Source organism: Eubalaena glacialis, chromosome 5 (genome assembly GCF_028564815.1).
Source record: "Eubalaena glacialis isolate mEubGla1 chromosome 5, mEubGla1.1.hap2.+ XY, whole genome shotgun sequence".
Taxonomy (NCBI): domain Eukaryota; kingdom Metazoa; phylum Chordata; class Mammalia; order Artiodactyla; family Balaenidae; genus Eubalaena; species Eubalaena glacialis.
The window spans coordinates 80,613,207-80,639,856 of record NC_083720.1 but is presented as its reverse complement, the minus strand read 5'-3'; the positions used below and the strand labels follow the sequence as shown (position 1 = coordinate 80,639,856).

General features: G+C 32.5%; 1 long non-coding RNA gene across 1 annotated transcript in view; it reads right to left on the bottom strand.

Annotated features, from left to right (window-relative positions):
* The window catches only part of LOC133092179 (uncharacterized), a 243,687-nt gene that overhangs the window by 105,145 nt on the left and 111,892 nt on the right, over nucleotides 1-26,650 (bottom strand). The window contains exon 3 of the long non-coding RNA XR_009701032.1: nucleotides 26,181-26,309. This is a non-coding gene — a long non-coding RNA (uncharacterized LOC133092179). The remainder of the gene's footprint in view (nucleotides 1-26,180; nucleotides 26,310-26,650) is intronic.

Here is a 26,650-nt window from a genome sequence, read left to right as displayed (position 1 = left end):
TCAAGAGGAAAGGATTGTCTTTACAGTAAATGATGCTGAAAAAAATTGGATATCCATAAGCGATAAAATGATTCTTTAACCAACACCATAAAAATTATACTAAAGTTGATCAGAGATCTGATTTAAGACCTGAAATTAATTAAATTAATTAATTAATTAATTAAATTTAATTAAATTTATTAAAATTATTTAATTAAATTTAATTTAAAAAATCTGAAAGAAAATGTAGGAGAAATTCTTTGGTATCTTGGGTTTAGGAGAAAATTTCTTAGACTGTATGTGTAGAAATTATGAAACATAAAAATGGTAAATCAAACCTCATCAAAATTTTAAAAAAAATTCTTTCTTAAAGGACAATCTTAAGAAAATGAAAATGAAAACCATAAATTGGGAGAAAATGTTTGTAAAACATATAGATGATTAATTACTCTTTGTAGGTGTATAAAGAAGTATCAAAACACTAATAGTGGATAAATCACCTTATATGTGATATCACATATAAGGTGATATGTATACATTGGACAAAATAATTTTATGCACACTTTACCCAAGATAAACACAAAGCCAATAAGCATATGCAAAGATGCCTAACATCATTTGCTGTAAGGAACACACAAATTAAAACCACTGAGTTCCTACTTCATACCTACTATTAGTGACTATAAAACGAAACAAAACAAACCAAATGAAAACAAAAACTCGACAACACCAAGTATCAGCCATGATTTGGAGCTATTGGAACTCTTATATATTTCTTATTTTTAAAAAATTGAATAACTTTGACATGTGATGTTGTATAAGTTTAAGATGTACAGTGTGTTATTTATATATTGTAAAAAGATTGCTGATGTAACAGTATTTATCACATTACAATTATTATTGTTTATATTCATTATACTGTACATTAGATCTCTATTGCTTATTTACTTCTCATTTCTTATATATTTCTAACTGGAATTCAAAATGGTACAGCCACTTTGGAGAACAGTGTGGCAATTTGTTATAGAGCTAAAAATATTTCCATCTAGCAATCTCAAGTCTTTTTAATAGAAAGGAAAACATGATCATACAAAAATGTGTACTTTATTGTGCATAGTAGCATTATTCATAATAATCAAAAACTGGAATCAACCAAATGTCTATCAACTCATGGCCAGATAATTGCATTTGATACAATATAACTTAATTAAAAAGGAACAAACTACTAATACATGTATTGTCTTGAAATAATCTCAGGTGCTGAGTGTATGAAATTACATACTTTACAATTCCATTTTATGATTTAAAAAATTATAAAACTATAGTGAAAGAAAGCAGAACTGTAGCTTTCAGGAGCTAAATATGTAGAGAGAAAACTGATTGTAAATGAGCATGAGGAAACTTCATAGGGTAAAGAAAATGTTCATCATGAATGTCATGGTGTTTATATAACTGTATTCATTTGTCAAAACACATTGAATTATATACTTGAAAGTAGTAAATTTTATTGTATATAAAACTATGCCTTTATATTCCTGATTAAAACAAATAGGGTGAGGATGATTACTGTTCATAGCTAATTAAAAACACTGTTATGAGAGTTTGGTTAAGATAAGTTCAACTTCCTATAGAAATCTGAATTTTCTCCAAGTCCTGGAGACAAGGAACAAAACCCCAAAAAAGCTTCTCTTCTGTGAATCAGTGACTGACATAATTATTTTTATATATAAAGTCTCTACATACAAAGTCAAATACAAACTATTTTAAGTATAAAGAGAGATTTTTTAAATATTTGTTTAATTTGATATATAAATAAATGTTGTTCATAAAATGATGGAGACAGGGAAATTTTTAACCTAAGAGACTGTTGCTATGAAGTTGCTTCAATACAAAAGAAAAACTTCTAAAGTTTCAGAGGATATCACCACAGCTTGAGCTATATCCTATATTTTTTTAAATCATGCATCCTACTCTATTCTAATGAGTAATGACTGCATATTTTCAATTACACTTCTGGCAGGATGCTGGACTGGATATCATAAAAGGACTTCCTGCGACAATGCAATTAGAATATTGATATTCTACGAGATACTTTTAAATGTATTGTTGTGACATAGGAAAGAAGAAAATGTCAAGAAAAAGAAAGAGGCAGGTGAGAAGAAAGGAGGCACAGAAATACAGAGGAGGAGTGCAGGAGGGAGATGAAGAGGAGGAGAAATACTAAGTCAAAATTTGAATGGAGTGAGCAATAAACAAACACCCATTTTGGGATTGTACCCTGGTACAAATGCTGAAACCCATAACTAGAGCTTCAAAGTTAATACTCTGAAGAGTGGCCTGGAACTGGCCTTCCATATAAAACTAGGAAACTAAAGCAACACATATATCTAAAGGCAGTAGCAAGGATGTGAAAGAAGCAGGGGTGTTCATTCCTCCCTCACACTTATTGAGCTCACTCATTTGGCCTCTGCAGAAATTGGACAGCTTTGGTGAATGGCAGTCAATTATCAAAACAGGTGGTGACTCCAATTACAGCTGCTCTTCCAGATTTTGTCTCTTTTATGGAGCAAATCAACATAGCCCTAGCACATGGTATGCAGCTAATGAGCTGGCAATGGTTTTTTCTCTATGTCATTAAGCATAGACCACCAGAAGCAGTTTGGGTGGACAGCAGAAACATGTCACTGTCTTACTTAGGGCCATGCCAATTCTTCCTCTGTCACCATCCAGACTGGAGTGAGTCTGATTGTTTTACTATCTCACAGGACATCTTGGCTTCATGGATGGCCTCATGCTAAATGAATCTACAGAGGAGGAAGCAGCAAAAAGCCTTCCTATACCACATACATGACAGAAAGTGAAATACATCTCACCAAATTTAGAGACTTCCATCTCAGTAGAGTTTCTATGGATCCAGTGGTCTAAGTCATATTAAGATATTCCCTCATAATGGCAATTATGGTTGTGGTTGCCAAACTAACTAAACTTACTTAAAATCATTAAATGTACCCTCCAAAAGGATGAATTTTATGATACATAAATTAGACCACAATAAAGTTGTAAAAAATTATCCCCTCAGAGCAAAAGATGAACATTGTGACACCTATCATTAAGAAAGAGTCACTAGACTTAATGGGTCTTTATGGAATTTGCAGGCAACATATACAACGTCATTTCTATATGCTGTGTTGAATCACTTGCAAAGTAGCCCATAGGCTACCAGTTTGGGGTGGGGTTCAGAATAAGAGACAGTTCTGAAATGGATCCAAAACACAGTGCAAGAAGTTCTAACATTCAGACACAAGACCTTGAAGATACAAATGTCTGTAGCAGACAGTGAATTTAATATAGAACCTTTGCTAATGTCAATAAGAGAATCACAGCACAGAACCTTATGACATTCTTCTTGAGACAACTGTTCTTTTGGAAAGCAGGCCAGAGTTGTTAATATGCTCTTGTGGAAACTTAACACCTGACCATGGAACCCAAAATGACCATGCTGAATGAGTTGTTTTCCATGAACTGAGTGGTAGCTGAGCCATCAAGCTACACAAGAGCACTTGCTGACTGAGGAATAATTTATCATATTTCATACATGCGTGATTGAGTTTGAATAAATATTGAAGATAGAAGTTCCCTAAACAGAATTTAGATTCTCATGCCACTCACATATCTGCATTGTCACTTGTTCCTTTATACACTTGTATATTGCTAAGAATATTTACACTATAATCTATTAACAATAACAATAAACCCAGTGGTTTATGGTAATGAAGGTAAATACCATAAAATAAGATGGTAGAAATAAGACCAAGAATATCATTAATCAAAATAGAAGTAAATGATCTAAATTCACCATCTCAGAAGCACAGATTTTTATACTGCACATAAACAAATAAATAAACCTAGCTAAATCCTTTTCAAAAATTATATACTACAAATATAAAAACATGGCAATATTAAGAGAAAAAGAAATTAAAATAAATTTTTAAAATCATGATTATATCCACCACCAGGCTAATAATAATAATAATAATAATATTGATTAGCTCTATTAACATCAGACAAAATATATAATTTTTAACTGTCATTAAAGACAAGGGAAACCAGTATATAATGATAAAAGCCTCAGTTTTCCAGGAAATTTTAAACATTCTGAACTGTTATTTTCTAATAATACAGTTAAATAACTGTTATTTTCTAATAATAACCTAAAAATAAATTATGTAACACTTTATGAAAAGGCAAGAGGGGACTGACAATTCCCAATCATATTTTCAGATTGTAACCTACCTTTCTCACTTAATGTAAATAATGTAAACTCACTCAATGAAGGCAGGGGTTTTGTCTCGCTGCTCACAAATCCTCATTTGTCTTAGTCTGTTCAGGCTGCTCTAAACAAATACCACAGACTAGGTAGCTTATAAACAGCAGAAATTTATTTCTCACAGTTCTGGAGACTAAGTCCAAGAACAAGAAGCCAGCATGAAGATTCTGGTGAAGGTCTACTTCCTCATCTCTGTGCCTTCAGGTTGTGGAAGGGAAGATGGATCTCTGTGGGGTTTCTTTTTTTTTTTTTAACTTGATTTTATATTGGAGTATAGTTGATTAATAATGTTATGATAGTTTCAGGGGTAGAGCAAAGTGATTCCGTTTGTGGGATTTCGTTTATAATAGCATTAATCTCATTCATGAGGGTTCCACCCTCATGACCTAATCACCTCCCCAACCCCCCACCAACTAGTACCCTCATCTTTGAAGTTTGGGATTTCAGCATATGAATTTTGGGAGGACACATTCTGACTATGGCATCATTTAATATCAAGAAGGACCTCAATAATATCAGCTAAATAAATAAATTATTGATGGACCCAACAGACAAAAATACTATAAAAGTATAGAGTATATCAAATAAACTTGATTTAACAGACATATAGGGATGCTCGCATCCCATGATAAAAGAGTAAATAGTCTTTTCTAGTAAAATAGAATATTTACAAAAGTTGGCCATTAAGCAAGTCTTTGAAAGTGATTTTCAAAATTCGCATCATACAGACCCCATGCATTGAAAACCATTAATTTAGAAATACAGAACAAAAGATACATTAAAAAATAAGAAAAAGAAACAACTGAATAAATGAGAGAAAATTAGAAAGAGAAAAATAACAAAAAAGTACATAAATTAATGTGCTAGGAAAAAAATGATAAAATTGATACAGACTATCAGCAGAAACAGCAGTTGGTTCTTTGAGAATGCTAAAAAACAGAAAATAAAACAGGTGTAAATACAAATGATTAGAAATTAAAAAGGAAATATAATTTAAAAGACATTTAGAATTGAATCCCAAGAATGTTATGGACATGCATTTGAAAATTTAAAAGAAATAGAAAAGTTCCAAAGAAATATGACTCACTAAGATTTATATGAGAAGAAATAAATGCCAATATTCTCAGTCCTTTAAAAAAATAAAATACCAATAATTAAAAACTTCAGTCAAAGCAAAAAATAATAAAAACAAAAAACAGGTCAAAACATTTTAAAATCAAATTCTATTAAACTTTCAAGAACTTATTATTCCAAGATTTATACAAAATTCTAGGAAACAGAAAGAGGGAAGATGTACCCTCTTTTTTAAGGTAAGCCCACTGTGACATAATTGCACTAATCCTAAACAAAGTATTAGAAACCAAATGCTACAATATATCAAACTTTATACATTATGCCCAAGTTAGATTCATTCTAAGAACTCAGTTATTCTAATATTTAAAAATCTATTAATATAATTTACTATAGATTAAGAGATAAAAATAATGTGCTAACTAAAACATTGCATTAAAGAAAATCAACACGTCTTTATTATTAGAAACAAAAATCTTACAAACTAAGACAAGAAAACTTATTAAACCTGATCAATTGCATGTACAAAGAAATCTTATGATGATAAAGTATTAGAATAACACCCCTTACAACCAGCAACAAGACAAAGATGTCCACTATCTTATCACACATTTACTGAATATCATATTTAAGCTCTTCACTGAGAGAAAAAATAAATAATAGATGCATAATTGAACGTGGATACAAATGGTGTCATTATTTTCAGATATCAATATCTTTGCAGAAAATGTAGAGAATCTCCAAACAGATAATTAAAATTGATGGTTAAATTCAGATAAGCAGGTAGATATAACATCAAAAAATTATTTTACTCCAGTTGCAAACAGAAAATATGACAAAAAGTATAGTATTTTTAATGAATACACAGATATTATACTACACAATATCTATATAATAATATTCTAAGCAAATTAAACATAATGTTCATGTAAGAAAAATAACAACAAAATATGTGCAAAAATCCTTATTTTAAAATTTTGAAACTTTTTTGGAAGCCCTAATTGAATGAAGAGATAATGTTCATGGATAGTTTGGTTCTCCTCCAATTGATCAAGAAGACTTTTCATGGAATTTGACCATCTGTCTCTAAAAGTTATATGTATGGCAAAATAACCAACTCAGGCAGCAAAATCACAGATTGTGCAGAGCAAGAAATTTATTATAAAATTTAGGAGGACTCTTGCTGGCTACATTTCCTGCTCTCTTTAGTGTGATTTGTAGAATCAGGGAAGAAAAGATAAAGGATAAAAGCTATGTTATGGAAGTTGGCTCATGAAATGTGGCTTTCAAAGCAATGTAAAAGAGAAACGAATTCAGTCTGGGATTAACAGCTAACCAAGACATCTTTTGTTCTTTGGCATTTTAGAGGATGCTCATCCTTTAAATGTAACTATGTTTAAATGTAAATAACACCAGCATATTGTAAATCTCAAGAAACAGAACAGTGCAAATATTTTACAGCCACAATCTGTAATAAGTAATGACTATGAACCCCTAGATCAAAATTATTGTCAGATCTGAATTTTTTTCTAAATTGCATTTCTTATACTAAATAATATCTCATTTACAAAATGGCTTTTGTTTGCTTAACACTTATATGGAATATATGTTTAGTGCAATGTGATAGAAGGAGAAAAGTCACGTTACCTGAAAACCGTCCCCATGTTTAATAAAGAATGTGGGGTTTTAATTACTATTTTACTTTATTTTTTCCCACTTTTTGGTTTCAAAATCAGGATAGATCAAGCCTCTTTTTAGGAGAAAAAAAACTAAATAAAAAACATGTTCATAATTTTACAGATATATGATAACTGAACACCAATGCACATACGTGTTATATTCCAAAATATATATACATATAAAACACCTCTATGTTATACATAAAACTCTAGATAATTTTTCTTTTTTTTAATGAGAGATAAAGAAATTTCATAACGATATATTTTTATAGTGGAATACTTTATACAAGTGAACACAATAAAACTACATAAAAGCTATAAGGAAGAATCTCACAGATGTGATGCTGAACAAAGGAAGCTATACACAGAAGAATATGTAATGTATAATTCTATTTACAACAAGTTCAGAAACAGGGTAGTGGTTACCTTTGGGAAGGAGGTAATTGAGGCCTTGAGGAGAGGTTTCTGGTGTGTGGTTAACATTTTATTTCTTAACTTTTGTACCAGTTACCCAGGAGTGTTCACTTTCTGATAATTCATTGAGCTTGTACACTTTGGATTTGTGCATTTATCTGTGTATTATACTTCAATTAAAAGAATTTTGAAAAATGATGGTAACTGAGCAAAGAACTATAAACCATTCTCCTTGCTTCTTAAAGCAGCTGATTATTCTACTCAGTAAGTAAGACCATGTAGATAATTTTTCAATATGTTTCAGATGAAACACACTAAGATTAAAAAGCCAACTTATTTGTGGGATACAAATCAACTAGTAAAAGTGAAAACTTTCATTTAAAAGGCCCTATTAATTTCCATTTTAAAAGTACATTTGTAAGAAAAGCTACCAGGTAAGCTACTTCTTCCTTGATCCCACCTTCCTTTTTCAAGTGATTAATAAAATGTCCCCTGACATAAAGTAACATTTTTTACCTGGAGAAAGGGTACGCTTTCAGCAGGCATTTCCATGTTACGCACAACAGTCCAAATTTTAGGTCTTATTTTGATTATGTGATATTACACTAGAGTCCATTAGATTATGTGATATTAGACTAGAGTCCATTATACTATGTCCATTAGATATCTATGTGGGCTCTCTGTGATAAACAGAACCTCAAAATCATGAGAGCCAGCTATTTTTTTCTGTTGCATGGGCATATATATGTGTGTATATATTTCTTTGTCATGAGATAGATAATAATGTCCCACTTTGGGAAAGAAATATTCAAGGCCAATTAAGATGGTATTAGAATAAATACTTCTGCTAGATGATCTAAGCCTTATCACAGATTTCAGTTGAGTCAGTCATGAGCCTTTTTTAAACTTTTCCCAAGCTAAATGACATGATGATATAACTATAATGCCATAAATGATGATATAATGTGCATGCTTTAATTTGGTTATGGGAACTGAACTTCACATGCAATTAAATAAATCTAGATACAGACCTTATACCTTTCACAAAAATCAACTCAAAATGGATCATAAACCTAGGTGTAAAATGCAAACTATAAAATTCCTAGAAGACAATATTGGAGGAAATCTAGGTAACCTCAGTTTTGGGAATGACATTTTACTACAACACCAAAGTGCAGTATATAAAAGGAAAATTGATAAGTTGGACTTCGTTTAAATTAAATACTTCTGCTTTTTCAAGAGACACCATTAAGACAATGAAAAGGCAAGCCACAGATTTGGAGTAAATATTTCCAAAAGACAGATCTAATAAAAGGCTCTAGAGGATAAAATTCCAAAAATGAAGGTTTTGATACCCATAAGAGTATGTACTCAATATATATATACTAGACCATAACCTACAGTAAGGGACTTACTTTATTATGATGTCTATAAAAAAATAGTTTATCTGCTTGATTCACAACATGGGATGGATCTGAATTTCCATTTTGAATACTTATTTTTGTTCAAAGTCTTCTACCAAATAACCCAGGTCCTTTGACTCCTTTAATTTCCTCAGAACTTTTTCCTACTTTCATGGGAAAATGTTAGAGAACTAACTGAGCATATTTCCCCCTTATTTTTCATTTTACAGATTGAGATTTGAGTAGGTTTCTGAAGCTCTAGGCTTTATATTTCTCATTTCAAATAACTGATCTCAGTGTATCCTCAGAACAATATGATATTATTTATGTGTGGGTGGATGTAAGTGTGCTTTCTTCACAGTTCTGACCTTCAAATCTGTTACACATTATTTACAGTACAAAATGCCTAGACAAATGTTGACAATAAATATCAATCAAGGGTCTGGAATTTCATAAATATCAAATATTTGATGTTATATGGAGTATAAAAACAAGGAAAGAATAATCTATAGACGTATAAAATTTAAAAATTAAAATGCATTGATATACTCAGTTAATACATAAAATGCAAAATGATGAATTGTGTTAGATAATTTTCTCTTTATTCAGTATGCTCCAACTAGAAATCATGGGCATGTGAAAAACAGGTGAAACAGTTTTAATTAGTTGTTTCAGTTGCTGGAGATGATCCTTTTACATTCTCTGGTATTCAAAAATTAAATTGCTATTGTCTCATTTCAAAGCACAATAACATAAGGTTTCTAATGTTATTGTTAAATTATTACCTTTAAGATGATTTAATACACAATTCATTGTTAATTTCCTTTTCGCTGCCCAACATCTGCTGATTCCCTTTTTGTGCATTCATGTTTTGGTTGTTCATTTGCTAAGCAGGTCTCAGAAGAAGGAAATTGGCCATGTTCTCTGCCTCTTCTGAATGAGGTTTTCACAGTATTTTAAGTGAACAAATACGGGTAAGCTGGGACAAAGTGAGAGAGTGGCATGGACGTATATACACTACCAAATGTAAAATAGATGGCTAGTGGGAAGCAGCCGCATAGCACAGGGAGATCAGCTCGGTGCTTTGTGACCACCTAGAGGGGTGGGATAGGGAGGGTGGGAGGGAGACGCAAGAGGGAGGAGATATGGGGATATATGTATATGTATAGCTGATTCACTTTGTTATAAAGCAGAAACTTAACACACCATTGTAAAGCAATTCTACTCTAGTAAAGATGTTAAAAAAAATACTTATTGCATGCACATTTAAAATATAAATGATCATGATTAGGAATGATATTTGATGACCTTTGTTCCTGTGCAAACAAACACAGGTGCGTGTACGTGCTTTTCTTTTCCTTAAGTGAAATCATCTCATGTGACTTTGAAAGTGAACAAAGCTGATTTTAATAGCTCTGAATTTGAATGTGCTCTCAAATATTTACTAAACAATCATTATTAAGCATATACTTTGTGTGCAGTGTAATAAGTCTCTTGGAATGTAAATGTGAATAATATGTAATCCCTGCTCTTAAGGAAAGTCTAATAGAGAAGACAAATATGTTGATAAGTGATTACAATAGGCTCTAATGCTATACTGTTATACTGTAGCTATGTTATAATGACCCTGGGAGCCTCTTACGAGATTGACTGGAGCTTGGACAATCCTTCACCAAGAATTGTGTTTGTGCTATTTATATAGTGTGAGTAGGTCTTCCTGAAAATAGAGTACAATTCCAAACAAAGAATATATGCTATATACTAATACCTCATACTTAAGCACAGCTACCTCTTAGATGTAACTCAGGCATGTTTCCAGACAAGAAAATCTGTGTTCTTCAACATTATTGTATCAAAAATAGGGATAATAATAATTCCTATCTCATATAAGGAGCTACCATGTATAGACAAGTTCCTGGCACATGAAATGTTAACTGCTTCATTATTATTATTATTATTATTTTGTTGTAATTAAATGCAAAAGCTGCTGTTTTGCTGAAGGTTGCAAATATCTCAGTTCAGATATTTTTTCAGACTTTGGAAAGCCTTATATAGGTCGTTCAACCATCTTTCTGTTAGTTTTGTTGTATCCATGCATGTATCCCTTTTTTTAGTATCAGGAATACTATTCTGATTTTACGTCTAAGAATTTAGCTTGTACTCTGTTCTAATAAGTCTTTCACTAATTATTCTTTTTTCTTGAGTCCTTGCCATACTGAACCCAGATATGCTGTGCATTATACTAGGTTCTGAGAACACCATGGTAAGCAAAAAGACATAGTGTCTTTCTACTCATGGAACTTAGCATCTAGTTAATGATATACTTATACTTTAGTAATATTACAAAGAAATTAGAATAATATTATCACGGTCTACAATAGGTAGATATGACTTTGTGATTTCAGGGAACGTTCTGTTAGGAAGCTTAGGATGAGATCTGAAATACAATTTAGAGTTTATAAGGGAAAGGGGAGAGGGAGTATGAAGAGGTTAAGGTTTTGAATGATAGTCATTGTGACTGCAGTGAGCAAACTAGGAGAAGCGTATCTTGAGATGGGTTGAAGAAGTTGGCCAATTTCACGTCATGCAGGCGTGTTGAGATCTTTAGATTTTATTATTATTTTTTGTTTGTTTGTTTTAAAAAAAATTCTAAGAGTCCTGGGAAATCACTGAAATGGGGTGTGTGTGTGTGTGTGTGCGTGTGTCTGTGTCTGTGTATCTGGGGTGGAATGGATGATAAAATTAAATTTGAGTTTTCAAAAACTCAGTATACAATTTATACAAAATTTCAATCCTTCCATTTTTCTTGTCAGGTCTCTCCAGGAGCAATAAAGAACTTTAATCTGCTGATATTTCTCTTTGCATTTTTTTACTCCTCTGAGTGACTAGAATGCTTACAATTCCTAAGTGTTTTGCCAGTTTCCACCTGGAAGATATGCCTTCTCATACTGGCCATCCATGATATCTTCAAAAACACATCACTTTGTGTTTGTTATCATTCATTCTAGACACCAGTCTCTATCTGATTTCTTACATTTCCTCTCATCACTTAGTTTGGGTCCTGGCCCAAGTGGATTGGTTTGATTTTTGATATTCATATTTCTTCTTTTAATCCAGCTCTCCCACCACCCACTTAACTTCTTAGATACATTTTGGCACCTTGAAGAACCAGTGAAATCTGTGCTCAAATTTTAAGTACATATGCTCCTGCTATAAAGGATTTTTCCAATGTATATATGAAAACAGACATTTTAACCTACTTTGCTGTATCTTTTTTTAATCATTTGAAAGCAGGAATTGGAACAAGAATAACTACTGGGAATTAGCCTAAATTCATGGAAACACTTAATTTTTCTGGATCTGATTTTAACCCTAGGGCAATGCTTTTGACAGCATATGGTTTAGATTTGGCATAAGAGTGGAAGCATGCTGAAATCATTGCCTAGGGATTCACAGTTCTTTAATACAAAAGTGTTCCAGTTAGATTTGGTCAGAGATCACAGAAGCACATTTCCAGAGAATGCTACAAGGCATAAAATGTACTAAAGAATACAGCAATGAAACCCCAGGACCACAATTCAGCAACCATTATTAGGCAAACTACTATATTTCAGGTCATGTATTACACATTGGGGACATAAAGATTTTGAGGTTTTGGTCCCCTATTACAATTACAACTTTGACCTAGTTCTTTCCTCAAACAGCTCACATTTATAAAGGTATAAGAGATACCTAATAATAGAATGTGAAAGTACTAGCCAAGCAATTTTGCTAAAAAGCCTATGAGAATCTAGGGAACTAAGCTATTTGCTCAGGCAGTGGTGTGGAGGGAAGGTATTAAAGAGTAGGTGACATTTAGTCTGGAATGTAAAAATTGAGCATGATATTTCCAGGAGTGGGAGAATGACATTTCAGTTAAGTGGAAAGATAGATGCCAAAGTAGAGAGATGTGAAATTCTGTGGCCAAGAACATTATTCAGGAGTACTAAAAATTATGTGCAGCCATGCAATAAAGGATTTGAGAGTTAAAAAGACAGATTTGTGCCAGTTCACAGGTAATACATCATAAGGATTGATGCCTAGCCTCAAAATATTTTAAGTCCTGAGTGGATAAAGGTGATTTTGGTTTGCAAGTAATCCAACTTCTTTACAATCACAGAAATACATTCTAGAAGAAGATAACAGTATGCTAGACCTCAATTTACCTCTATAAGACAGTCAGAACACAATCCAAAATAAACAAACATACAAAGAGACAAGATGTAATTGATACCAAGATGGAAAATAACCAGAAGATAGAGTTAGCAAATGTGGATTCTGAAGTATAGTATGTTAGGTATGTTAGAAAAAAAGACTAGTTAGAGAATTCCCACAGTCAAATGGAAACTATTTAAATATTTAATAAAAATTCTTGATTTGAAAATTGTACAGGTGAATTTATACACGTAATAGATGGATTTAACACAGATTAGACACAACAAAAAGATAATCTGAAAACTGAAAAATAGATGAGAAAGAAATATGCAAAGCAAGCACTGAAAGGCAAAAGTTAGAAGATCAGAGAAAAGTGAGAGAGATGAAGGAAATATAATTCATGGTATAACATACTGATAATCCGACTCCTCAAAAATAAGAGAGAGAAAATGAAAAAGAAACAATGTTTCAAAAGGTAATGTCTCAGAGTTTTCAAAAACACAAATGATGTCAAATTATAAAGTCAAGAATTATTATAAACTCAAACATATTTAGACATGTTATAGTAAAGCTGCTAAAATGCAAAAACATAGAAAATCTCAAAAGCAAAGGAAAAAAGGCATACTATCTGCAGAGTTAAAAAATAAGATTAATATCTAACTTTTCAAGAAATAATGTGATTTCAGGAGATAAAAGTTAAATATTTTTAAAAGCTGAAAGAGACTAACTGTCAACCCAGAACTCTATGCCCAGTAAAAAGTATTCTTAAAAAATACAAAAACAAAAAACCCTGACTTCTGCTTACAACTAAAATGAATTAAATTGGACTGGAATTTCTCTCCCGTCTGAAACAACCAGAAAAACTAAACCAAATTGATCAAAAAACAATTTTTGAGATACTGAACATCAGGCAACAAAGGAGAAACACCCCAGAGAAACAGGAAACAAGGTAAGTCTTATGATTGTCCCACCTTACTATTTGAGACAATTTCCAGGCTGCAGCATAGGGAGATGCTGATCTCCCACATGCAGATCTAAGCAGACTCCTGGATTTTAGAAGACAGAGCTGAGGATTCTGGAGGGGGGAAGGTAATTAGAGGTTACTGGACAGAGTACCAGACAGGTGAAAGCTCACAAAAAGAATACCAATGATCCACAGAGGGTCCTTCTCAAATATTCAACAGAAAATTACTAGTTCATGCATGTGAAAAAACTACATGATATCAAAAAAAGAAAATATCCAAAAGTATTAGAAGAAACATATTTGGCACTAACACATGGTAGGTGCCTATTTTCCCCAGCCAGGTGGAAAAATCTCATAATTCATTGAGCATTGGGTAGAGTACACAGAGAAGTCTTGCCTCAGTAGTGGGAAATATTTAGGTCAAGATTAAACACTGATTGACTCCTGCCAAATAAATCTTAAAAGCAAGACCTGAAAGGATCACACTGATTCCAAATTAAATAACTGTGTCCCAGAGAAAAAAACCCAAATATTTAGAAGGATACAAGAGTGTCTAGTGCTCTAGCATCCAACTAGGTAGAGTTCACAACCTAATCAAAATTATTAGGCATGGGAAGAAGCAGCAAAATAAAACTCTAAAAGTCAATCAATCAATGTTTGATCAAGAACTAACACAGATGTTACATTTAGTAGATAAGGATATTAAAATAGTTATTACAACCATATTCTGCATGTTAAAAAGTGAAGTAGAAACTGAAATCATGTTTTAAAAGACCTGAAATAAAATTTCTGGAGATGAAAACTTTAATGACTGAGAAGAAAAATACACTGAATGAATTAAAGTCAGATAGGAAATTTCAGAAGAAAAAAGTAGTGAACTTGATGATATAGGAATAGAGATTATCCAAATTATCACACAGAGAAAAAAATTAACACTGAAGAGTATTAGTGAGCTGTAAGGCAATTTCAATTGGCTTGACACATGGGTAATTGGATTCCCCAAAAGATAGAATAGAAGAAGAAGACAATAAAACATTCATTGAAGAAGTAATGCCCTATGATTATCCAAATTAGATGAGAACTATGATTTCAGATCTAAGAAGTTCAACACAGATAAGTATATCACTTGAAATGATATGTTAGCAGGTCTACAATAAACCTGAAAGCAACCAATTAAAAAAAAAGAATTTTTTACAAGCCAAAAATGGAGATAATTGGAATCGCTGAAAAAAAAACTACAAAAGAAGGCAGAAATAGAGGAAAAAGGGGACAAAGAACAGATGGGGCAAAAAAGAAAACTAACAGAAAGATGATAGACTGAAATCTATCAATAATCACACTAAATGTAACTGGTCTAAACAGCCCAACTAAAAGTCGGATTGGATAAAAATGCAATACCCAACTATATGCTGCATACAAGAAACACACTTTAAATATAAAGGCAAAGGTAGTTTAAAATTAAAATGATAAAAAATATATACAATGTTAACTTTAATCAAAATAAAACTGAAATAGCTACAATTAATTTAAAAAACTAGATTTTAAAACAAATAATATTATCAGGAATAAAGAGAGATATTATAATGATGAAGGAGTCAATTCACCATTTCTATCATAGGCAAAAATTATCTGGCTATTTCATAGCACTAGACATATCTCTACATTTACATGTTACATATGATATCTATTTATATAAATTATTTTAATTTTGTTTCTATTTAAATTAAGGATTAATCTATGGATTTTATTTTACTGTAGAAATGGAGCATTATAAAATATTTGCTATTAAATATTGGTGTTGGTGCAACAACATGGATGAACTTAAAAACACGCTAAGTGAAAGAAGCTAGATTTAAAAAAAGAAACACTATGTGATTGCATTTATATAAAATTCAAGAAAAGATAAAATTAATACAGTGAAAAAAGTAGAGCAAAGGTAGTTTGGGAAAAGTCATGTCAGGAGTGACTGCAGTGAATTATAAGCCTACTTTTCCAGATGCTGCCAGTGTTCTATATCATGATTGTTGTGGAGATTGAATAGATATATGTACACATTTATCAAAACTCATTAAATAGTATGCTTAAATTATTACCATTTTAAGTAAATTATATCTCAATAAAATGTATTAAAACATTTATTATAGAACAAATAAAAGTACAGGTTGATTCTGACAAGGTTGAGAGCTATTGACTTAAATCTCCATACTCTCGAGCTTTTATTGAGCTCATTTCTTTCTCTCATCTATTTGCACTCTTTCCTCTATCACCAGATAGTTGGTACAAACATCAGATTCCCCTTCTTTGTTTCTTTTTAATAACATAATCCATTTCATTGCCCACCAAGCAACCCAAATGGCACATCAAGGTGTTTTGCTAAACAAGCACAATTCTCTGAGCTAAAGAAAATTCTGCCTCATGGTTTAAAATGGAAATATTTTGCCTCAAATGATGTAAAATAATCAAAGAGAATCAAAGTTGTCTTAACAATTTGGAGTTCTATTTTTTTATATAGCTATACATACATCCAGAGAAATATGAATATGTTTATTTACTGCCATTTATGCATGGAGTTTATGAGAGAACACTGGTAAAGTAAAAAAACTGAGGAGTTCTCTTTAATAGCATGAGAAGATATACTCTGTCCCCACCTCTCACTGTGATCAGTAACACTAATTTTCAAAACAGCTGTCAGAATAAGAAGAAGGAAACACCATGTGCAGAGAGCCACACATGTGTTTAAAAGAGATCTTTATTCACTCATCCACAGACACTTTCAGCTCAGCAGTGTTCCTTTCTAGATTGAACTTCTCAAGAATATGATTATTAAATCAGAGTGATGTCCCAGGTTTTTAGCCTGGCATTTACAAGAACTGTTGAATATCTATGACTGAAAATAATTGCAAAATATATCAGAATGATTGCTGAGACAAGCTGGGCTGTAGGTGCCACCAGGTTACCACACATTCCAGATTAGTTTATACTTAGTCTTCAATGAAATTATTCTTGTGGGGAACAGATTAATATATATTTGATTAATGTTATCAGGAGTAAAAAATTCTGACATTCCAAATCAAATGCAACTTTTATTAAAATAATATAAAATATTAGCTACATCCTTTGTAAACAATCGATTGGTCAAGATGAACAAACTGATTGCAAGCCGATTATCTAATACATTGGGAAGCGCTCTCAGTGAGGCTGATATTGTTTTGGAAAACACCATGTGCTTGGAAGATAGAGCAGCTTCAGGCTTTTCACCTTTAAAGCTACTTCCTAGCAGAATTTAAGAAATCCTGAGATGCAACTTTTAGTATTTAAGGAAATTAGGATTCCCAGTTAACTGTTTTAGGTTTTATTGTTTGGTAGCATAAACCACTGAGCAGAAAGACAAAAAACAATATATATGTGCTTAAATCCTTCTATGTTAAAAGTATCAAGGGATATGTATTGCACTTATCTGTTTACCTGTGCTATATATTCTATTCCATATAATGTATGTTTCACAGCGTCCATTAATGCCTGACGCATTTGATATATATATAAGTTGTCTCATTTAATGCTCTTAACAACACTGGGAATTAGGTAATAAAAGAATGTTCATTTTTCAACTAAAGAAACTGAGAATTATAAAATAGTTAATAAGCAGATTAGAAGCTTTCACAATTATGCTGGTAGGCTTGTATAAATTCTACGCTGTGCAAGTACAAAGAAAGTACAGCATATTGGTTAAATAGGCTTCTCAGCCAAGCCAAATGTTTAGTTTTTACAATTTCCAACAATTGAAATCATCATGACACTTCTTTTCACTTCTGAGATATCAGGGCCAGAGATGTTTAGTCAGGATGCTTAATACATCTAAACATTCATTAATAAAAATGAAATGCACCATTGCCAGAAACCATGATAAAAAGGTCAAATGGTGACCTGGAATTGGATACTACTGAATGTGTTGGCATTCTAGTGAGATTAGGGAGGTTAAAAAAAAACCAAAACACTCTATTTTTCCAATAAACCATTAAAACTAGAATTACCCCTTTAAATGACAGTATAATTTATACCAAAAACCTATGAAGGCTCTCACTGGAATAAATTAATCTTGAAAATCAAATCCATATCCATTTAATTACTTAATCAATGACTTAATATTTTTAATGATATTTATTCCTGTTCCTGAATACTCAGAAGCTTCTGATATATTACTTCTCAGTTATATCTTGTTCTCTCAACACATATCAGTTACATGAAGGAGCGCTTTGTTCTTCTTATGAAGACTGATATAATGGGCTTTATTTGGGAATGCCCCAAATTGAAAAGCCAGCAGGATGATACAGCAGGCACTTACAACTTCTGTTGTCCATCTCCATTGGAATTTATATTTTAATTCACTATATAATGATTCTAGAGGCTTAGACTCATAGTTTAATACTTTACGGGATTAATGAATATAGGTCACCTCTGATATCCATGATTGTTTTTTGTTGTTGTTTTGTTTTAAGAGATGAAGTAGCATGCAGTCTATCCCAGATTATGTATTTTTGTCCATAAAAGTCTGTATTTCCTGGAGACCTGACAATGTCTGTAGTCTCATTACGCAGCAAACATTATATGAATAATTCTTAAAGGAGGTGAAGCATATGACAAAAAAGTAATCCAAGTAGTCCTTAGCAATGGACACATTCACACGACCATACATATACCTATTTTATTCATTTTATCACTTTTATAGGGCTCAGTTATAAGTTGTAGGAATTTTATGAAATAGTTTCTATCAGGTTATTTTAGCTCATAGTTATCAAACTTATAAGAAAGAGCTGATGGCTTTAAAAAAGAAACCATCAGACTTGGTAAATAATTATAAATGTATTTCATATGTATTCTCTGATTCTTGCCAAATCTCTGTGACATAATTGTTTCATTGTATTCATTTAACAGATGAGAAATCTGAGGCTAAGAGGCTGTACATTGTCCTTGGTCCAGTGTAATTAATATATAAAGAGTTGAACTTGAACCCAAGTCTTCTGTATCTACGGTCAGCACTTTATCCAATGAAACATAAATAGAAATAGAAGATAATTTCTTTCCTCCTTCCCCTCTTCCTTTCCTTCCTTCTCTTTCCTCTCTTTCTTCCTTCTCCTCTCTCTCTTCCTCCTTGCTTTCCTTTTTTCCCTTTCTACATCAATCTACCCTTTCATAGGTGACTTTTTGTGGACATAAAATGATATTAACAGGTAAACTGTATTCTATATTGCAGTCATTGTTCATTGGGAGATAACACTTCCATTCTAATGGTTGTTTTGTATATGGAATCTGATAAACCAGCTTGTCTAATTTTAAAACTCTTAAATTTCTTAACTGTTTACTATAAATTTATTCAGCTGTAAGATGCAATCAGAATGCTCAAAGTCATTTAAGTCACCAAAAATGGTACTTGCATTCACTGGCACATTGTCGATACTCAACAAAATACAACTTAGATTTTACACATCATTAGAGTTGCTTAAACATAACTAGTCAGCTTCATCAACCTGTACATATAGTAATCATATTGGAATATAAGAAAGCATTAACTGCCTCTTAAAGAATATAAATTGGATATAACAGAAAAGGAGCAAACTGAGGATTACAAATAGTACTATCAAACTACTATTATTGAGTTGTACAGACACCAAGTGCCATTGATTTATTATATAAGCCTTACATTTATATCAGTGAGAAAAGAGTAAAGAATAATAGCTGTATATATTTTCAAGTAAATAGATGGCACAAATATATACCACCTATATTGCTGCTGATGCACTGTATGCTTGACAACTCATTGAGTTCATTGAAATATCAATTTCTATCACTAGTTAGCAATGAAAGTTTTCAGCCAGTGGCAAAATCATGCTTAACTATTGCAAACTGATTGAATAGATTCAATCAAATGTCTCATGCCCCTACTAGGAAAATAATCTACATGGGAAACTGTATATTATTATGTATATATAGTTAACTATAATGTATTATTAGTTATAGTTAACTATAAACGTTTCATTGTTATGACTTTATCCTTAGTGTCCTAAAAATATGTCTCAGAACAGAAATGAAAAACAGACAAACTGCACAAAAGCATTCCATAATGATTTTGAAAATTAGAAAAATATGAAGCTGCATTTTCAAGTGTTAAATTTAAATATACTGCGAATTACAATGAAGTTACACTTGTCTAATGTGATTTTCTGAGAATAATGAAAAAATACACCCCAATTAATGTTGTTATTAGTGTGTAGGAATGGAATTGGGTTGTATGCCTTTAGAGATGCACTTCTGCTAGATTCTAATACTTCTATGAGTTTTTCTTCAAATTTTAACAATTTTCTGGCAATGAAGACAAAGTTGAGAGGGAGTCAGCTTATCTTTTGTCAGGTAGTGAGATAATGCAATATTTCTTTCTTTTTTAAAATTGAAATGTAAGGTATTTATTTACTTAACCATATCACTGATATCTCAATGTTTCATGGTACACTGGTAATGTCTGAGTCCTTGGTCTCTGGGTATTTACTTTTAAATATGACACATTAAATAAGAAGACTCATATCAATATGTGTTTTTTAAAAAATTGTGCTACTTCAGGACAATTCCAGCCACAGATAATAGAAGTATGATCATGACTTAATGTGAGGGTGGAATAATTATTTCAATATGACATGCTGTCTTTAGAGAATAAGAGAGATCATTCAGTTCAGTCCTTTTCCAATTGTACTTCAGGGGAACCCTAGTTAGATATCTTATGGACACTGGGCGTCACCAGGGCTGAGGGTAAAGGGTGATGGGTACAAAGTAAAGTGGCAGGGCTCTGTTTTCTTTTACTCCCACTTCAGTCAGAATAGCTACACTTTATCCTTTTTTTTTAATTGAGTTTTTATGAAATAATAGTATATTTCAATAATTTTCTGGGGCTAAAACTCTGAAAATTCAGACTCAGTTAAATTACCATTACTATAAATGATATATAAGTAATTCTCATTTCTTAAGCTCTTTTCAAATACCACAAAGTATACTTTACACATATTGTCATATTTAATTTTGTCACAATCCTGAAAAGATATATTATTCTTTCCATTTTACTAATAAAAAATGAGGATTAGAAAGGTTTAATAACTTGCTAAAAATTACACTGCAGTTCCGGCAGAGCTGGAGTTCTAATGCAGGTCTCTCTGATATGTAATTTTTGGTTATTAACCATTCTTCTATTACATACCATTCAAGTACGTAACCCGACAAGACATTTTATTAAGAATTACTATCTGATCACGGAATGGGAAATTCACAGTAATATATAATAGCACTTATATGACAGAGAAAACCTAATGATTAACAACTACTAAATATAGTACAAAAGGGTGAAGCCTAGTGGCTCTGGAATAGGTCTGCATAAGTCTAAAACCCACCTTAGCCACTTAAAGCTGTATTCTAAGTTAATATATGTAAAACTTTTAAAGCATATATAGTACATATTAAGTGTTCCAAAAATATTACCTATTATTAAGAAAGTGTTTGTGGTGATTGTTGCTTTATGCTTGCTTTAATATAATTCCAAGTATCCATGAGTGGGGACACATAAGAGGAAATTTTCCCGCTTATTCTTTGTTTGGCATTGCATGGGCATTTTATGACTACCAAAAAAAAAACAGTCTCAAAGATTCTTCAAATAAGACTTGAATTTATAAGACTCTGAAGTTTTAACTCTTAAGACTTTTCTTTTATTATGGAAGACTTCATTTAATAGGTAATCGCTTTGAGTCCAGATCTAGAATACAAATGAAATCAGACTCCTCCCAACATTTCCTTCAATTGATTCACAAAGTGTTGATTCACAAAGTTTTATACAAATACAAAACACTAAAGTTGATTTTTCAACTGCTAATTTTAGTTCCCAGCATAAGTAATTCTTAGGATAAAGATAATCTAGAGATGATATCTGCAAAACACTGGTCTAGATATAAGAAAATTAATTTATGCTTATGAGTTTACCTAATATATATTGAATTATGATTTCTCCTTTGCTCAGAGCAATACTTGATGCATTTCTAAAGGTTCTGAATCACTTACATCCAGGTTTAGGTGTAGAAGTAAAGGGAAATAAGGATGAATTAGTTTGTGTTATTCAACTGGACAGGTGTCAAAGTTGCTACATGTTGATAGCATTGTAAAATTTCAGCACTGTTAAAAAGTTTATCAGAAAAAGAGGCAGGGCTGGGGAGTCTGTGTAAGTGAAATTTAGTGAAACATTAGTTACATACAACCAGCTCTTGATAAGTGGGAGTAATGAAAGGGTGTGGGGAAAGGACAAATATAAACTCAAATCATGGATAAAGAAAAACTACTAATCTCTTGATTATTGGGGGAAAGATTAGCTGATTCTAAACAATAATAAGGCTTCTATTGATTACTGTTGTTTACTAGCCATGTGGTCCAACAACTTTGGGCTGATCCACATTTATTATCTGATGAGAGTAGAGGAGGGAAAGTAGGATGTAATTGAAAATGAAGAATAAGCAGGTTATAATCAGCACTAATCAGTTGCTGCCTCATTGTTAAAGAATTCTCTGTGCATTAGTATAGCTAGTTTGCATTTCTTAGGCACTCTGTGGATAGAGAGTTTAACCTGTATAAGAATGCAAAATATTGAATTATTGATGTAAAACACATGGTAAGTTCTAGTCTTCTGAATTTCCAGGTACTCACATGTGGATATATTCTACTTTCTCTACACAGACTCCAGTAGTAAGTATAGACTAAAGTAATTCATCTTAAATTCCCTTTTTGTACATCGTATTTGCTAGATTAATATATAACAGGTAATTTTAAATAATATATAATATATAAGGCTTCCTCTTAGCCAAAAAGAAAGTTATTTTTTTATTTTTTAAAAAATTTATTTATTTATATTTGGTTGCGTTAGGTCTTCGTTGCTGCGCACGGGCTTTCTCTAGATGCGGCGAGCGGGGGCTACTCTTTGTGGCAGTGCACGGGCTTCTCCTTGCGGTGGCTTCTCTTGTTGTGGAGCACGGGGCTCTAGGTGTGTGGGCTTCAGTAGTTGTGGTGCATGGGCTCAGTAGTTGTGGTGCATGGGCTTAGTTGCTCCACGGCATGTGGGATCCTCCCAGACCAGGGCTCAAACCTGTGTCCCCTGCATTGGGAGGTGGATTCTTAACCACTGCACCACCAGGGAAATCCCAAAAAGAAAGTTTTATGTATTTTTTTCATTAAAACTTTTAACAAATTGTTAGGTCATTAAATCATGCATCAAAGAAGACATTTATTAACTTATTCAACAAATAATTATCATACCTCTACTCTGCTGCAGGGATCTATGTTACAAGCTGGAGACATAGGAATAAATAAAATAAATATGGTCCCAGTTTTGTATAGATTAATTCTACTGAGAGATGACATACAACAAACTATGTAAACAGACGCATACAAATTGTAATAAGTACATTATGGGAGATATGCTGGAAATGAGTTTGAGAAAAATTAAGAACTTTCTTTGGATAGACTGATTAGGGAAAGACTTTCTAGGAAAGTTTCATTGATGCTGAGAACAAAAGGGTGAGATGGAGCCATAAAAGATCAGAGAAAGGAGAAAATCATATTCAGAAGCTCTGAGGATTTAAAGTGCTTTACATTTCTAAAACCTTAAAAAAAATACCAGTGAGTCGGAGCATAGAGAAATAGGTAAAAATTTTGCCCAATACCAAGTGGGAGAGTCAAAGACTAGATTCAAGTGCAATGGCAGACATTTAAGGATTTTACCCATGGAGTGACTCAATCAGATGTATACTTTAATGAAATAATTCTAGCTTCTGTGGTAAGAACGATTTTAAAGGGGGCAAAAAATTTAAATGGGAAATCAGTTGGGAAGTTATTGTTTTATTCTGGAGAGACATAATGACTCTGGTTCTTGCACATGACAGTGGAAGTGGGCAGTTGTGAAGTTGAAATTGTTTTCAGAGTTAGAATCTGTATAAACTACTGATGGGTTGGATGTGCAGAATGAGATAAAAAGACCTTCTATGTTTCCAGCTTTAGCACTGGAAATGCTGTTATTTACTGAGATGGTGAAGGCTTAGGTGTTAACAGGTACATCTTTATCCGTGTGTGTTTATGTGTTTACTTGAAAAATTGAAGAGTTTTATTTTGGACATACATTTTGACTTTTACAAGATCTGTAAGTAGAGATATCAAGTAGACAGCTGAATGTGAGTTTCTGGCGTTAAGATAACTCTGGGCAGGACACACATATTTTGAAATAGTCACTTTCAAGATGGTATTATGAGTGTGGATGAGATCACCTATGGAGGTGGTGGAAAAATGAATAAATGATAAGTTTTCAATTACTTTTTTGTCAAAGATAAAAATTAATCACTGCTCAAAGACGTAAAAGGCAATGGCTTATCAAGTGTTCCACATACAATGACCATTTATTGATTTAAACACCTTCTCCATCCTTTCCCAGAATATACAAGTTTTGATGCTTCCTAAAACCCTTACTTCTGATTTAGGGCAAAGATTAAGGGTACAAATACTACATACCAAATATACATCCAAAGTTATGGCCCAGAAATTTCTCCCCTACCAAACTTCTAAATATATCTTTTGTCCATATGAAACTGAAAATCTTTCAAAGACAAAATAAAAATGGATCTTATGTAGTACAAATGATCACTAGAACTGGTGTCTGGTGTGTTTCTGGTATGTTTTCTCAATTTAATCAAAGAAAAACACGGGTAAAAATTTATGTATTAGTTTACCACTAATTCAGATATTATGGATTTACGTTTCACATATGTTGATATATTTTAAAATATCTTGTAAGGTATTTAATGTTCATAATGGACTTCAATTCTTAAATTTTTCTGTTAAGGGCATTTTATATTTAAAAATGATTTATAATAGTTTTCTACAAGTAAATCTGTATAAAGTATTTAAGAATTAAAAATTTGTCTACTAGACAAATCTCTTTTTATTTTAAAAATGAAGGTGTGGATCTAGTTCTCAAACTTTCCTGATAATGGAATTCATATGATAAACAGTTTAAAAAGAGTGATTTCAGATATCAGATCAGTATCTCCTACCAAGATCAAAAAAATCTTACATATTTTCATTTTCACATACCATACAGGTTTTAACCTTAACAAAAAGAAATTTCTCCTATTATAGGGCTATCTCATTTCTTATGTTTTCGATATATAAACTACCAAAGGGAGAGGACCCATCTGATATGGTAGAACATTTATTGATTAAAGAATCCATATCCCAGTTCCAACATATTCTGAAAATTTGTTTGATACAAATTTTCCTGGCATTGAGTGGGAATACAGATACAGGAAAAATAGAAATTTTTAATAAAGATTCTTAAAATTAAAGATCTTAGAGAAATTAAAGATCTTAGAGAAATTGTTGGAGGCATTCCATTTATCCTTTTATTTTACTAAAGCTAGAGATGGCCACTTTGAAGAGATAATGTTAAAACACTTTTGTAGGGGCTTCCCTGGTGGCTCAGTGGTTGAGAATCTGCCTACCAATGCAGGGGACACGGGTTCGAGCCCTGGTCTGGGAGGATCCCACATGCCGCGGAGCAACTAGGCCCATGAGCCACAACTACTGAGCCTGCGCGTCTGGAGCCTGTGCTCCGCAACAAGAGAGGCCGCGATAGTGAGAGGCCCGCGCACCGCGATGAAGAGTGGCCCCCGCTTGCCACAACTAGAGAAAGCCCTCGCACAGAAATGAAGACCCAACACAGCCAAAAATAAAAGTAAATAAATAGGGCTTCCCTGGTGGCACAGTGGTTGAGAATCTGCCTGCCAATGCAGGAGACACGGGTTCGAGCCCTGGGCTGGGAAGATCCCACATGCCGCGGAGCACCTGGGCCCGTGAGCCACAACTACTGAGCCTGCGCGTCTGGAGCCTGTGCTCCGCAACGAGAGAGGCCGCGATAGTGAGAGGCCCGCGCACCGCGATGAAGAGTGGCCCCCACTTGCCACAACTAGAGAAAGCCCTCGCACAGAAATGAAGACCCAACACAGCCAAAAAAAATAAATAAATTAAATAAATAAATAAACAAATAAATAAATAAAATTAAAAAAAAAAAAAAAAAAAGTCACCTTCCACAGATTTCCAAGGCTTTACACTCCAAAATGGCATCCAGTCTCTGGAAATACTTTCCGGTGTACTGAGAGATGGTCACCAAAAGTCACACTGACCAGGGTATGGTGACTTCACGCCCAAGCTATCTGCAAAAAAAAAAAAAAAAAAAGTAAATAAATGTAAAAAAAAAAAATTATCATTAAAACACTTTTGTAAAAGAGATCTTTTATGTGTGTGTGTGTATACATGTACACATATTTAGTTTATAAATCCACTGAATATCAGATTAAATCCACTGGGACCTTGTTCTAATCTTTCTTTCCTAACGTTTTACATTGGTCCAAATAATGTTCATTTTTGTTTTTGCCATATGTGCAAATCACTTCTGGAGTTTGGTAGAGAAAAGAAAATATTAAATTAATAAATAACTAATTTATTTTTTTGCCAAGTATGCTCACCACTCAAATTGTAAATTATAAATGTAAAA